Raw genomic sequence first — 15,534 nt, forward strand, 5'->3', positions numbered from 1 at the left:
CAAATATAAACTGTGACTGGTGTTGTGGAGAAACCCCTCTGTGTCCATGAATACAACCTTAACATGGGAGGGGTGGGCTCAATGACCAGTTGTTGGCGTCATACCTAATTACCCATAAGGCCAGGTGCTGGTATAAAAAAAAGTCTGTATATTTATTCCAATTGGCTCTGCTGAATGCTTATGTGCTATATATAAAAAGCTTCAGGACAAGCTGGATGCTTCCTTAAATTTCAGGAAGAGATCATCACAACCCTTCTGTTTCCAGACGGTGCTGTGGCTCAACAACCCAATCTAAACGCAGTGAGCCGACTGCATGAGAGGCATTTTCCGTATGTCCTGCCTGGTACCCTTACCTAAAGAAATCCCCAAAGAAGATATTCTGTCGGCAGAAAATGTGGATATAGGCGTTACACTCGCTTTTATTGTCCCTCCTGTCCTGACCAACCTGGTCGTTGCATTGGTGAATGTTTTGAACGCTACCACACACTAGGGGAGTATTAGCATAGGGTACAGCATTGCCCAGGCATAGGGCACACTCACACAGGGTTTTGCACGCATGGAGGAGAGATACAACAGAACAGAGAACTATATGGGTGAAAGCACACAATTAAAAAAATTATGTAGTTTGTCGCCATTGCACGTTTGTGCGCAGATTTAAAGCATGTCATGTTTGGTATGCATGTATATCTTTTTTATTTAATCAAACAATTGGGAAATATAGTATGTTTCCGTGCATTAACATTAAAAAAAGTGTTTTTTTTCCAATAAAAATTAGTTCGAAAAAACGCTGCGCAAATAATGTGAGAAAAAAAGTTGCAGCACCCACCATTTTAATCTGTAGGGCCTTTGCTTTAAAAAATATATATAATGTTTGGGGGTTCAAAGACACCCCAAGCTTTGTGGTGATAGGCATGCTGGGTCCATGGAATATTTAATATTTTGTCACACGTTTCAGGAAAATTACAACCTTTTTTTTTTTTTCACAAACTTGTCACTAAATGATTTATTGCTCAAACATGCCATTGTTATATGTGGAATTGCACCCCAAAATACATTCTGCTTCTTCTTCTGAGTACAAGAATACCATATGTGTGAGACTTTTTGGGAGCCTAGCCGTGTACAGGACCCCGAAAACCAATCACAGCCTTCTGGCTTTCTAAGAGCGTAAAATGGTGATTTCACTTCTTCACTACCTATCGCAGTTACGGAAGACCTGAAATGTCCAGATAGCACAAACCCCCCAAGGTATTTGCTAAGAAGCATGGCAAGTATTTTGCAGCTCTCATTTGTTTTTGAAAATGAAGAAAGAAAAGAAAAATGTATTTCTTTTTTCTTTTTTCAATTTTCAAAACTTTGTGACAAAAAGTGAGATCTGCAAAATACTCAACATGCCTCTCAGCAAATAGCTTGAGTGTTTACTTTCCAAAATGGAGTCATTTGAGGGGGAGTTTGTGCTATCTGGGCATTTCATGGCCTCCAAAACTGTGATAGGCAGTGAGGAGTGAAATCAAAATTTACGCCCTTAAAAAAGCCTGAAGGCGGTGATTGGTTTTCGGGGTCCTGTACATGGTTAGACTGCCAAAAAGTCCCACACATGTGGTATCCCCATACTCAGGAGAATCAGCAGAGTGTAATTCCACATACAACTATGCCATGTTTGAACAATATATCATTTAGGGACAACTTTGTGTAAAAAAAAAAAGTTTGTAATTTTCCCAAAACTTGTGGCAAAATATAAAATATTCCATGGACCCAAAATGCCTCTCAGCAAATAGCGTGAAGTGTATTCTATCCAAAATGGGGTCATTTGGGGGGATTTTGTGCTATCTTGACATTACATGGCCTCCGAAACTGTTATAGGTAGTGAGGAAGTGAAATCACAGGAGAAGCAGCAGAATGTATTTTGGGATGCAATTTCACATATACCCATGGCATGTTTGAGCAATATATCATTTAGTGACAACTATTTTGCAAAAAAAAAAAAAAAAGTTTGCAATTTTCCTGCAACTTGTGGCAAAATATCAAATAATTGATTGCCTTTGAAACTGTGATAGGTAGTGAGGACTGAAATAAAAATGTATACCCTTAGAAATCCTGAAGGCAGGGGCTTGGTTTTCGGGGTCCTGTACATGGCTAAGCTCCCAAAAAGTCTTACACATGTAGTATCTTCATACTCAGGAGAAGCAGAAGAATGTATTTTCGGGTGTATTTCCACATATAACCATGGCATGTGTGAGAAATATATACTGTAATTTAGTGATAACTTTGTGTAATTTTTTTTTTTTCATTTTTCAATCACTTGTGACAAAAAAATAAAATATTCCATGGGCTCAACATGACTCTCAGCAATTTCCTTGGGGTATCTACTTTCCAAAATGGGGTCATTTGGGGGGGGGGGGGGGGGTTGTACTGCCCTGCCATTTTAACACCTCAAGAAATGAGATAGGCGGTCATAAACTAAAAGTTAAGGCTAAATTTCAGAAAATATATTCTAGTTTGTAGTCACTAGAACTTTTGCGCAAACCAATAAATATATGCTTATTGACATATTTTTTTTTACCAAAGACATGTGGCTGATTACACTTTGGCCTAAAGTATACTAAAATTGAGTTTATTGGATTTTTTTTATAACAAAATGTAGAAAATATATATTTTTTTTCAAAATGTTCAGTCTTTTTTCATTTATATATCAAAAAATTTAAATTGCAGAAGCAATCAGATACCATCAAAAGAAAGCTCTATTTGTGGGAAAAAAAAGTACGCACATTTAATTTTGTAGAGCATTGCATGACCACAAATTTACCAGTTAAAGCAGCACAGTACTAGAAAAACAGAAATGGAAGGTGCGCACACCTAGTGCATTATCAGAGATAATTTAATAAGAAGAATTTTTTGTATAAAAGTGGGTACTCACAAAATGCAACTGACAAACTGCCATAAACCCAGTGCATGGACATGCAAAGAACACGGGGTACAGCTAACGCATTTCGGGGGCACACTCCCTTCTTCAGAGCTGGGCCTAGCTCCATCTTCTTTCATGACTATGTTTCATTATTACTGTGGAATATCTGGGTGTTTTTCAGCAAGTCTGCAGAAGCAAAAATTAGTCAGTGCTGTCTATTACTAGTGCACCCTTATATAAACGTCACCTTTAAAATTTTTCATGGTAAAGACACAAACTCATGAACAAAGAAGTTATCAATTAGTAAAGAGTCCCTTGTGTGGTTCTGTTGGTCCACTGTAAACCAATGTTTACCTAAGTGTTTGGAATTACTTTTTTGCTTGCCATGAGGTCCTTTTACATATTTTTTGATGCTGCCATAGTGTATTTTAAACTGAAAATTTGAACAGGGCAAAAAGAAAAAATAACTAAAACTGTAATTAAATGTAATGAATTGTCTAACTTGCTAATTTGAATGCCTGTATTAAATTACTATTTTTCAAAGTAATTATACAGGTTAATATCAATTTTCATCAATCATTCAGAATATTAAGACCATTTGTTCAGTAATGGCATGTCAATTTAAAATGTTATCTACGTTTAAATTATTATTATGTACCATAACTTAAATGAGGTTTAAATGACATTTTGAAGTATTTCAAGCAGAAATGCTTCAAAATGAGTATTCACAGGTGTTTTTCTAAACAGTATATAACAATGGTGAGCAATTTATTGTCAGTGATGCATGCTGGAAAAGGGTTTACATTTTTGGGTGGCCTTGGAAAGCTCTCTTGCCTCATGGGCTTTGCCTTGAATGATATTTGTTGCTGCTGAAATTTCTCTTGCTTCCCAGGACTGCATTTAAAGCTTCTCTACAGTCTGAATAGATTGCTAGTCTAGCTATAATAAAATGTCCTAAAATGACTGGTGCCCAATTTCTTCCATCCCACAAAAAGTCAAGGATTCTACCCTGAGGCGAAATGCTAGCCCATTGAGCCACCTGGGGATCCCTATTCATATACTATATAGTTATACATATGTATATAATATATATATATATATATATATATATATATATATATCTATATCTCCACAGTTTTCATTTGAAAAGTGTCCAGGAAGTATAATAGTAATAATACAGAAACAGAAGGGCTTGATAGAAAAAAAAGACTAAATATATACATTTATCAACTAGTAGTTATGGTTCACAAAGAACAATTTTTGTTCAGCGAGTTAGATGAGAATGAACAATGTTCCATAAGGGACTCCTTATTACTTTCACCCTGAGAGGTAAAATGAAGAAAGTAAAAAATGATATAAACAATACGATCCTTTTCAGTCATTCCGTCCAATGTAAATAATGAAAGCAGCGGGATGTTTGTCCTTATGATCTTGAGAAAAGTCACATCAATTGGATAAAGGTTTCAGAAAATACATTATTTTTACTACAGATTTTAAATGTTGTATAGTGTTCAGACACTGGATAACATTTACAATTGTTACTTATCTTTTTTTTACATGCTATTTGATGGTATATCTAACAAGAATAATGACTATTATTATTATTTTTATTGAAAGGAAAGAGGAGATGGCTCTGAGGAGGATTCTGGTGGTAGTAGGATGTTGAATGTACATCATTTGTCTTGCTTGTAAATTGCGTGCATATTTCAACCAACCAAAGCCATAAACTAACCATTTCTCCATTCAACACAGTTATCTAACAAATTTTTTCTGGCTTGTTTATACTAGATCGTTCTTGAAAAGATTATTTTCTACTATAATATTTTGTATTAGCTTTAACCACTTGACCACTGGGCACTTAAACACCCTTAATAACCAGACCGATTTTCAGCTTTCGGTGCTCTCACATTTTGAATGACAATTACTCAGTCATGCAACACTGGACCTATATGACATTTTTGTACTTTTTTTTCACACAAATAGAGCTTTCTTTTGGTGGTATTTAATCACTGCTTGGTTTTTTATTTTTTGTGCTATAGAAGAAAAAAGACCAAAAATTCTGTAAAAAAAAGAATTTTTCTTTGTTTCTGTTATAAAATTGAGCAGATTAGTAATTTTTATTCATACATTTTGGCCAAAATTTATACTACTACATATCTTTGGTAAAAATAAGTACAAATTGGTGGATATTATTTTGTCTTTGTGAAAGTTATAGAGTCCACAAGCTATGGTGCCAATATCTGAAAATTGATCACACCTGAAGTACTGACGGCCTATTTAAATTCTTGAGACCCTAACATGCCAGAAAAGTACAAATACCCCCCAAATGACCCCTTTTTGGAAAGAAGACATTCCAAGGTATTTAGTAAGAGGCATGATGAGATTTTTGAAGTTGTCATTTTTTCCCACAATTCTTTGCAAAATCAAGATTATTTTTACTTTTTTTTTTTTTTCACAAAATTGTCATATTATCAGTTTATTTCTCACACAGCATATGCATACCACAAATTACACCCCAAAACACATTCTGCTATTACTCCCGAGTACGGCGATACCACATGTGTGAGACTTTTACACAACGTGGCCACATACAGAGGCCCAACATGCAGGGAGCACCATCAGGCGTTCTGGAGCACCCAGGACAATTCTGACACTTCTCTCCTACATGTAAAAATCATCATTTATTTGCTAGAAAATTACATAGAATCCAATGGTGGTCGTTGCAACTTTTTATATCGCACGGTATTTGCGCAGCAATTTTTTGAATGCTTTTTTTGGGGAATTTTTTTTTTTGTGATAAAAAAAAAAAAAAACACAGTAAAGTTAGCCCAATTTTTGCATAATGTGAAAGATGAAGTTATGCCGAGTAAATAGATACCTAGCATGTCACTCTTCAAAATTGCACACGCTCGTGGAATGGCGCCAAACGTTGCTACTTAAAAATCCCCATAGGCGACACTTTAAATTTTTTTTACTGGTTACATGTTTTGAGTTACAGAGGAGGTCTAGGGCTAGAATTATTGTTCTCGCTCTAACGTTCACAGCGATACCTCACATGTGTGGTTTGAACACCGTTTTCATATGTGGGCGGGACTTACGTATGCGTTCGCTTCTGCATGCGAGCACATGGGGACAGGGGCGCTTTAAAAAAAAAAAATTCTTATTGTTCATTTTTACTTTATTTAATTTAGTTTGACATTTTTTTCCCTAAAAATACATTTTTTGATCACTTTTATTCCTATTACAAGGAATGTAAACATCCCTTGTAATAGGAATATGGCATGACAGGTCCTCTTTACAGTGAGATATGGGGTCAATAAGACCCCTCATCTCACCTCTAAGCTGGGAAGCCTGAAAAAAAAAATAAGGTTATGGCTTTGATCGTATTAGCGAGTCGGTAGAAGCACCGGAGGGCAGCGGGGGGGATGTCTATGGCTCGGTATTGCAGGGTATCACCGAGTATGGCTGGGTATGGCTGGGTTTCTCCGAGTATGGCTGGGTATCTCTGGGTATGGAAATTTATGGAAGGGTATTGCAGAGTATTGGCAGGGTATTGCAGAGTATTGGCTGGAATTGTACTGCAGAGCATTGGCGGGTACTGCAGAGTATTGGAGGGTACTGCAGAGTATTAGCGGGTATTGCAGAGTATTAGCTGGCATTGCAGAGTATTGGCTGGTATTGCAGAGTATTGGCAGGGAATTGAGGGGTTAAATTTCAGTAAGCAGCGATGTGGGCACTGCAGATGCAGCCCACAGCTGAGGAACTGCTGAGGAACCGGCGTCATAACATGACGCCGGTTTGTTTACAAGTGACCACTCCGTCATTTGACGGAGCGATCACGTGGTAAACGGGCGCGATGAGCGGCCGTTTACCGTGATCTGTGATGCGTCGGTTCCCGTGGACCCGGCAGTCACGGATGCTCTCGAGTGCGCACCCCAGGGGGTGCGCGAGAGTGGAATTCTGGGAGGACGTCATATGACGGCCTCCCAGAGTTAAACAACCGCCCTGTAGCCGTCATTCGGCTATGTGCTGGTTGTTAAGTGGTTAAAGAGATGCAGGAACCATTTACTAAAGGTTTGCCAGAGTAGAAACCCTGTGTTTCTCATAAACAACACAATTTTCTATAATAGATGTATTATTTTCCTCACCATTTCATGTTAACTCTTATGCCGCGTACACACGACTGGTTTTCCCATCAGAATAAACTCCAAAGGTTTTTTCCGACAGAGTTCTGCTGAAACTGTTGTGCGTACACATGATCACACCAAAGTCATGCCACCCTTTGGCCTCCTTCTGCTGATCTCGTGTTAGTAGAAGTTTGGTTAGAGACGATTTGCGCTTTTCAGACTCCAGCTTATTCCGATCCTTTTACTGCTGTTCAGTTTGTGCTTGTGGGTTTGTATCTGGTTTTCAGTGTGTGTAGTCAGTTGGTATTTGTATTTCAGTGTGTTCTGGTCTGCTCATTACTGATCTTCAGCTTGCTCCACACAGGCCTTGCTGTTCTTCAGTGCGTTTGGTTAAGCTCATTCTGACCAGCCAACCGTTTTGAAACCATGGTGAGGGTATGTACTCGTTGTAGAGTTTGTGCTGTGTGAGGGCTTGGTGTTGGGGTTCATATTTTGAACCGAGCCCAGTCCATGAACAGGGCGAGGATAAGTTCATGGACCAAGAATTGGTTACTGTTTACAGCATGACCGATTCTTGCACATGCCTTTGCTTCGTGAGATCCAGGAGAATAATCCTAATTATTTCAGGAATTATCTCAGGATGACGGACCCCGTTTTTCACTGTCTGTTGGCTTTGCTGACCCCTTATATCAGCAGGCAGGATACCTGCATGTGGCCAGCCATCACTCCAGAGCAGAGGCTATTTACCACCTTGCCGTACTCGGCGACTGGGAGAAGCCTGCAGAACCTCAAGTTCTTAACAGGCATCCCCCTCCCCCAGGCTCTGGGGATCATTATTCCAGAGACCTGTTTTGCCATCATCCAGGTCCTGCAGAAGGACTATATTGGGGTAAGTTTTATCCCTTAACATCACATTATATGTATTTAATGTTTGCTAATGTATTATATTTATTTCATCATTCCCTAATTACCATGATTGGGATATGCTGTGAATGTCCCCTTTATCCTCATGCATGCTGAAAGCTTTTTTAATACTCTTTTTTTAGCCTACATGCATATTTAAAAGTGGTCAGCCTTCGCGCCGCTAAGTGGTAATAAGTGACTAAAGTGGAACAAAATCCAAAATCAGATATAATGAAACACAGATGCTGTGAAAAAGAGCCTGAGTGATATAAAGTGCAAATGCTAACTAAAAAATGCAGCAGGACAAAATAGTGAGCACAAACTATCAAATAATGAATATAAAGGGGTGGGTCCTGCGCAAATCGTGCCACTCAAATAAAATACACAAATTCAAAATAATATAAATATGTGCATACATACAATGCCGTGAAAAAAAAATATAGTCCAAAAAACAGCACGCATAAAAATATATAAAAAATATATAAAAAAATGGAAAAAAGGTTTAATGATAGAACAATAATAAAATGTCCGCTACTCAAGGCTCCCAGAACTCTCACCTTTAAACGAAGTGAATAAGCAAATCAAACAAACTCCAGGATTCTCTTATTTCATTCATAAATAATAAATAATAGCCATGAAGAAGTCACATGACGTAACGCGTAGGGATTGGCCAGAGGACGAACCGGAAGTAGAGTAAGGCGGGAGGAAGTTGTCATTATACCCTCTTCCTGATTGTGCTTGTTTTTGCAATTAAAATGTGAGAGTCTTTACTGCTTTTTAATAAATTTACCTGCCGTTTTTTAAACTACTACACTATGGAAGTCTCCTGTTTCTCTCTCTCCCCCTCCTCTCTCTTATTTTGAGCCATACACTGTGAAATAGAAGTGAAGATCCATTTCAGCTATTCTGGAAGCTGGGACTGGCCCTCTAGTGGCGGAATTGTATCACTGCATCCCTCCTTTGGATTGCCTGATGGCTATTATTTATTATTTATGAATGAAATAAGAGAATCCTGGAGTTTGTTTGATTTGCTTATTCACTTCGTTTAAAGGTGAGAGTTCTGGGAGCCTTGAGTAGCGGACATTTTATTATTGTTCTATCATTAAACCTTTTTTCCATTTTTTTATATATTTTTTATATATTTTTATGCGTGCTGTTTTTTGGACTATATTTTTTTTCACGGCATTGTATGTATGCACATATTTATATTATTTTGAATTTGTGTATTTTATTTGAGTGGCACGATTTGCGCAGGACCCACCCCTTTATATTCTACATGCATATTTGCCTTCGCTAACCTCCCCAGCATGCTATCCTGGACCCATATACACCTATAGCCTAGTCCCTTTAGCAATGTATATTGTCAGCTCCATTGTGCTGCTTTCCCTGAAACACCCCCTAAAATGTGTCCAAATGTAATGTGTGTTCTTAAATTAATTTATAACCTTCCCCCACCCCCTAAAATGTGTCAAAATGCAATGTGTGTCCTTAAATCGATTTATAACCCTCCCCCACCCCCTAAAATGTGTCCAAATGTAATGTGTGTCCTGAGGCTTTTTTTTTTTCACTTTAAACCCCCCCCCCAGTACAATTTTATCAATGGGCCATCAGAGGGGGTGAGGAATCTGATAAGTGTGCCTTATATTTTTGTCTTTTCAAATACTCCTTCAAATAACTGTTATACTTATGTTGTGAAAGAATGTTTTTGTGTAGTCTGCTTGCAATGTTATGTGCAAAAGTACTTATATTTATTTTTTTGTTTGACTTCACCATTTCCTTCAGTGCCACAGGAATGGCAGACTGGGGCCTCCCATTTTGCTGACTGTTGAGACTTTCCCAACTGTGGAGGGGCTATAGATGGGAAACATGTTCACATCGTGCTTTGGGGAGATGCAGCCTAGAATACTGCAATCACTGAGCAGCAAATTATATCAACTATGATGTATTTCAGTTATCTTGCAAACCTGGCCTGTTAGTGGGTCCTCAGGACAGGGGTTGACAACCGCTGCCTTAGGTATATATACATGTTGATCATATTCCCCCTTAATCTTCTCTTCTCAAGAAGCCTGCCTTTACATGCACATGAAATTTAATGGCATCCCAATCTTAGTCCGTAGGGTTCAATATTGAGTTGGCCCACCCTTTGCAGCCATAACAGCTTCAACTCTTCTGGGAAGGCTGTCCACAAGGTTGAGTGTGTCTATGGAAATGTTTGAGGTCAGGACTCTGTGCAGGCGAGTCAAATTTCTTCAACCCAAACTTGCTCATCCATTTCTTTCTTGGACCTTGCTTTGTGCACTGGTCCAAATCATTTGGTGGAGGGGGGATTATGGTGTCAGGTTGTTTTTCAGGGGTTGGGCTTGGCACCTTAGTTCCGGGGAAAGGAACTCTTAAGGCATCAGCATACCAAGACATTTTGTACAGTTTCATGCTCTCAACTTTGGGAATAGTTTGCGGATGGCCCCTTCCTATTCTAACATGACTGCGCACCAGTGCACAATGCAAGGTCCATAAAGACACGGATGAGCGAGTTTGGGGTGGAGGAACTTGACTTGCCTGCACAGAGTCCTGACCTCAACCCGACAGAACACCTTTGGGAATAATTAGAGCGGAGACTGTTAGTCAGGACTTCTCATCCACATCAGTGACCAACCTCACAAATGCACTTCTGGAAGAATGGTCAAGCAGTCCCATAGACACACTCCTAAACCTTGTGAACAGCCCTCCCAGAAGAGTTGAAGGGGCGGGGTGATCGGTTGATGTCGCATGGTGACCCCGCCCCCTTACGATGTCACAGTCCCGGAGGATGCTGGGACTGTCGCCATGTGACATCAACCCATGTAACATCAACCGATGACCCCGCCCCTTGTCCCTATATAAGTCGCCGCGCAGCGCATCCCTGGCATTGCAGCTGGAGAGAGCATCGAGTCAACATCTCCAGGAGAAGAAGAAGAAGAAGAAGAACGGAAGGCGGCGGCGGCGACAGAAGACTGGGCCACCGCCTGTAAAAGAGCTATAAGAAGGCACGGTGGCCCGGCAGAAGAACTGAAGAGGGGGACAAGACTCCCGAAGTCGGAAGAAGAGGCCGCGGCGAGGAAGAAAGCTGGGCTCCTCCGCTAGCAAAAGAGCTAGAAGAAGATAGCGGAGGAGTCCGGCGAGAAGACCCCCGAAGACGGAAGACCCCCGGAGCTGTGCAATAAACTATTTTATCTTGTGTGTTGTGTTTTTTTTGTACTTTATATTACAGGTGAATGGGTAGGGGTACATTGTACCCATACTCATTCACATAGGTTGGGGGGCCGGTATCCGGGGGCCCCCTTATTAAAGGGGGCTCCCGGATTCCGATAAGCCCCCCGCCCTCAGACCCCGACAACCAACGGCCAGGGTTGTCAGGAAGAGGCCCGTGTCCTCATCAACATGGGGACAAGGTCCATTGGGGTGGGGGGGCGTGCGGCCCCCCTTCCCCAAGGTACCCCCCATGTTGAGGGCACTTGGCCTGGTACGGCTTGAAGGGGGGGGGCGCTCGCTCGTCCCCCCCTTTCCTGGCCGGCCGGGTAGCGTGCTCGGACAAGGGTCTGATGTGGACCTGGGGGAACCCCACGCCGATTTTTTTCAGCGTTGGGGTTCCCCTTTAAGTCCATACCAGGTGGTGGGGCCAGCGACGTCTCCTTCACAGGCCCCACCTACCTGGAGACGCGCTCAAAATGAGCGGACTTTCCTCCGCGTGTGTGGGCGAGTCCGTTCATTTCAGTAGTAGGGCGGATAGTACGGCGGACTTAGTACGCTGTATTAGTCCGCTGAAAAAGTGCCGTGTGTGGGCAAGTAGCTCGTTCGGAAAGTCCGACGGACAGTCTGGTGGGAAGTCCACCAGACTAAGTCTGTCGGATAGTCGGCAACGTGTGTACGCGGTATTAGAACACTTGTCTGCTTTTATTGTTGTCTGTACTCCTGTTAAGTAGATTCTATTTTTCCTGTTTACCATTATCATTGAAAGTGAACGTAAAAGAAAAGCCCACATTTTGAGTTGTCCCCAGAAAAGTAATAAGGGAAAATCTTCCAATGGGGACACTAGTTCTGGTGACCTGGGGGTCCCCAAGAAATTCCCTTGATTTGCAGGTATTTCCTCTTACTTCCTGTTTGGCTATGCGACAGGAAATGAAGGCAAATCTCTGCAATGGGATACAGATGGTGAAAAAAATTAATAAATAAAATCTGACAGAGGTTATAACCTTCCCCTGCTCTATTCAACATAAGGCTATTTTCACAATGGAGTGGGCAGGTGCTGGCGGTAAAGCGGTGCTATACTTAGGATACTTAGCACCGCTTTACCGTCGTTTTAGCGTCGCTGTTCGCCTTTCACACTGCAGCGGTGCACTTGAAGGACGGTCAAAAAAGTCCTGCAAGCCACATCTTTGCAGTGCTATAAGAGCGGTGTATTCACCGCTCCTAAAGTGCCCCTTCCCATCGAAAACAATATAAACCCTGCAAATACTGCAAACCCGCCAGCAAGCTGCAGCAGTGCTTTTAACCCTTTTCCAGCCACTAGCGGGGGTTAAAATCACCCCGCTAGTGGCTGAAAAAGGGTTAAAACCACCGGCAAAGTGTAGCTGCAGCGGCGCTTTACCGGTGGGTTTGCATCACTGCCCCATTGTTTTCAATCGGAAGGGGCACTTTAGGTGCGGTGAATACACTGCTCCTATAGCGCTGCAAAGATGTGGCTTGCAGGACTTTTTTGATCGTCCTGCAAGTGCACCCCTGCAGTGTGAAAGCCCTTAGGGCCTGCAAAGCACCTCAGTGTGAAAGTAGCCTAAAACAAGTTTTGCCTATAGTTCTACCTTAACCATGTATTATGAGTATACACTCTTGTTTGAAACTAATATATTGACATACTCAAAGATCATTCAGACTGGTTGTTGCATTGAACAGTATGTGATTGATAGTTTGAGGCAGTTTTTTTTATATATGCAGGGATAGTTACAGTGCACAAGTGGGAGGTTGCATTGACACATCTGTCCTATTTTTGAATTGAGAGTAGTAGAGTGTTTAATCAACAGCTTTAATGAGAGGTATGCAAATTGTTCTTAAGTGATTTTAAGAAGATGTTATGTTATAAATTTAAAAGGAAAGAATATCAGGGAGATGTGTCTCCCTGGTAGAGTTTGTCCTGTCACCTCTCCTGCTTTACTTTTCTCTCTCCCTAATCTGAACTCCATCAGCACAATCTGTGTTATTCCTGGTGCTGTTGTAAATCTTGAGTCATCTAGTGACACACTGATTATTGGTACAGTGCCGAGAATACAGGACAACTGAGACTGTGCAGAGCAGGGTTAGACAGGGCCTTACTGGATTTTAAACAGTATAGGCACTTATTTTAAATGTTTTGCATAGCTAGACCTACAAAAGGTGCCAGCATGAAGTAGTCTATTGGGACTTGATTTTCTGACTAAGGTTCCATTTTAAATTGGCCGTGACTTTTTTTTTATGTTTCACTTACTTTGAACCCGCCCTGGACTGAACGCACCTGGATTCAGTTCAATGCATTTTCAGTGACCATGATAATAATAATTGTCTTTGCTAATAGGCAAGGAATGGTTAAACACATGGCATAGGGGACTTTTTAAATTCCATTTGATTGGGGCAGTGATTTTAATATACAGTAACTATAATTGAAAATTTAAAAATTCTAAATTCCATTAAATGACATAAACCTGCTTGTGAAGTGCCACATCTGTATGATGTATACAACCTACTACAGCAAATCTGACATTTACAAAGAAAACAAATGCCATTGAAATTACCAGGACATGACAGCTCCATACCCACTTTCTTCTGTTTGTAAACAAAGCAACTAAAGACTCCCCTTTTTAAAATGGTATTATTATTATTATACAGGATTTATATAGCTCCAACAGTTTGCACAGCGCTTTACAACATGAGGGCAGTTTACAATCTAAAAGGGAGGATCAAGTGATACAAAAGGTAAAAACTATTGGGGCTGTGAGCTGATAAAGAAAAAGAAAGTACAGTTGTTAGGTGAAGTCAGAATAGGCTTCTCTGAAGAGAGAAGTTTTAAGGCATCACCTAACAGCAGATAAAGTAGGAGATAGTTGGAAAGATTGGTGTTGGGAATTCCATAGGTTAGGAGAGGCTGGAGAGAAGTCCTGGAGGCAAGCAATTTGGTTGATATTTTTAGATTAGTGACATAGCTGGGGGCCAAGTTGTGAATGGCTTTGTAAGTTATTGTTAGTATTTTGAATTTAATTAGTTGGATGAGTGGCAGCCAGTGGAGGGATTGGCAGAGAGGGGTAGCAGATACTAAATGGTTGGTAAGATGGATGAGCCTGGCAGCAGTATTCATGATGGATTGAAAGGGGGGTAGTGTATGTAAAGGTAAGCCAATGAGAAGGGAGTTTTAGCAGTTGCGGAGAGAGATAACAAGGGAGTGGATTAGGAGATTTGTGGTGTCATTGGTTAGGAAGGGGTGTATTTTGGAGATGTGACAGAGGTTGAGGTAGCAAGCTTTGGAAAGTGATTGGATATGGGGGCCAAAGGACAGTTCAGGATTACACCTAGCATCCTGGCATGCGGGGATGGGTTGATGGTTGTGCCATTGATCTTGACAGAGAAGTCAGGGGAAGGGGCAAATGGGGGAGGAAATATTATGAGCTCAATTTAGGACAAGTTGAGTTTGAGGAAGTGGTGTAACATCAAGACTGATATGTCAGCCAGTAGATTAGTGATGCCTGAGGAGACTGATGTTGTGAGCTGAGGGGTAGACAGATAGATTTGGGTGTCATCAGCGTAGAAATTATATTGATATCAGCTGACCCAGGGAGGAGGTGTAGATCAAGACTAGGATAGGTCCAAGAACAGAACCTTGGGGGACTCTGACAGAGAAAGGAAGAGGATAGGAGGAAGTAGAATTGTAAGTGACACTGATGGGGTTCTGGTATAGATATTAATGGGGGACCCCACTAGGGGTGTTGAAAATGACTGGCGTATGGATGCATCACTATGCATTCCCTATGATCTTCCCCCCTGGAAACATCCTCTGATCTGCAAGCAGTATACTTCTTGCTGATTGGAATGCTTTTTTTTTTTTTTTTGCAGTGACATTAATCTGTTTCTATCAAATTTGCTGCCAAGAGACTCAATGATTTGTTAAAGTGATACTAGAAGGTATTATTTTTTCTTTAAAATAAAAAAAAAGATATCATACTTACCTGCTGTCTGTCTCCTGTATCATGTCTGTAGTCTCTGACCATCTCCTGTATCATGTCTGCAGTCTCTGATCATCTCCTGTAGTATGTCTGTAGTCTCTGGCCATCTCCTGTAGCATGTCTACAGTCCCTGACCATCTCCTGTAGTGTGTCTGTAGTCTGTGACCATCTCCTGTAATACGTCTGAAGTATCTGACCCTCTCTTGTATCATGTGCGGCACAGTGGTGTAGTGGTTAGCACTCTCACCTGGAAGTTAGAAGGGTCGCTGGTTTGGATCCCAACCATGACACTACCTGCCTGGAGTTTGCATGTTCTCCCTGTGCCTGCATGGGTTTCCTCTGGGTACTCCAGTTTCCTCCCACACTCCAAAGACATGCAGGT

This window comes from Lithobates pipiens, unplaced genomic scaffold, assembly GCF_037356315.1.
Source record: "Lithobates pipiens isolate NorthernLeopardFrog02 unplaced genomic scaffold, aLitPip1_a1.2 Scaffold_3, whole genome shotgun sequence".
NCBI lineage: Eukaryota > Metazoa > Chordata > Amphibia > Anura > Ranidae > Lithobates > Lithobates pipiens.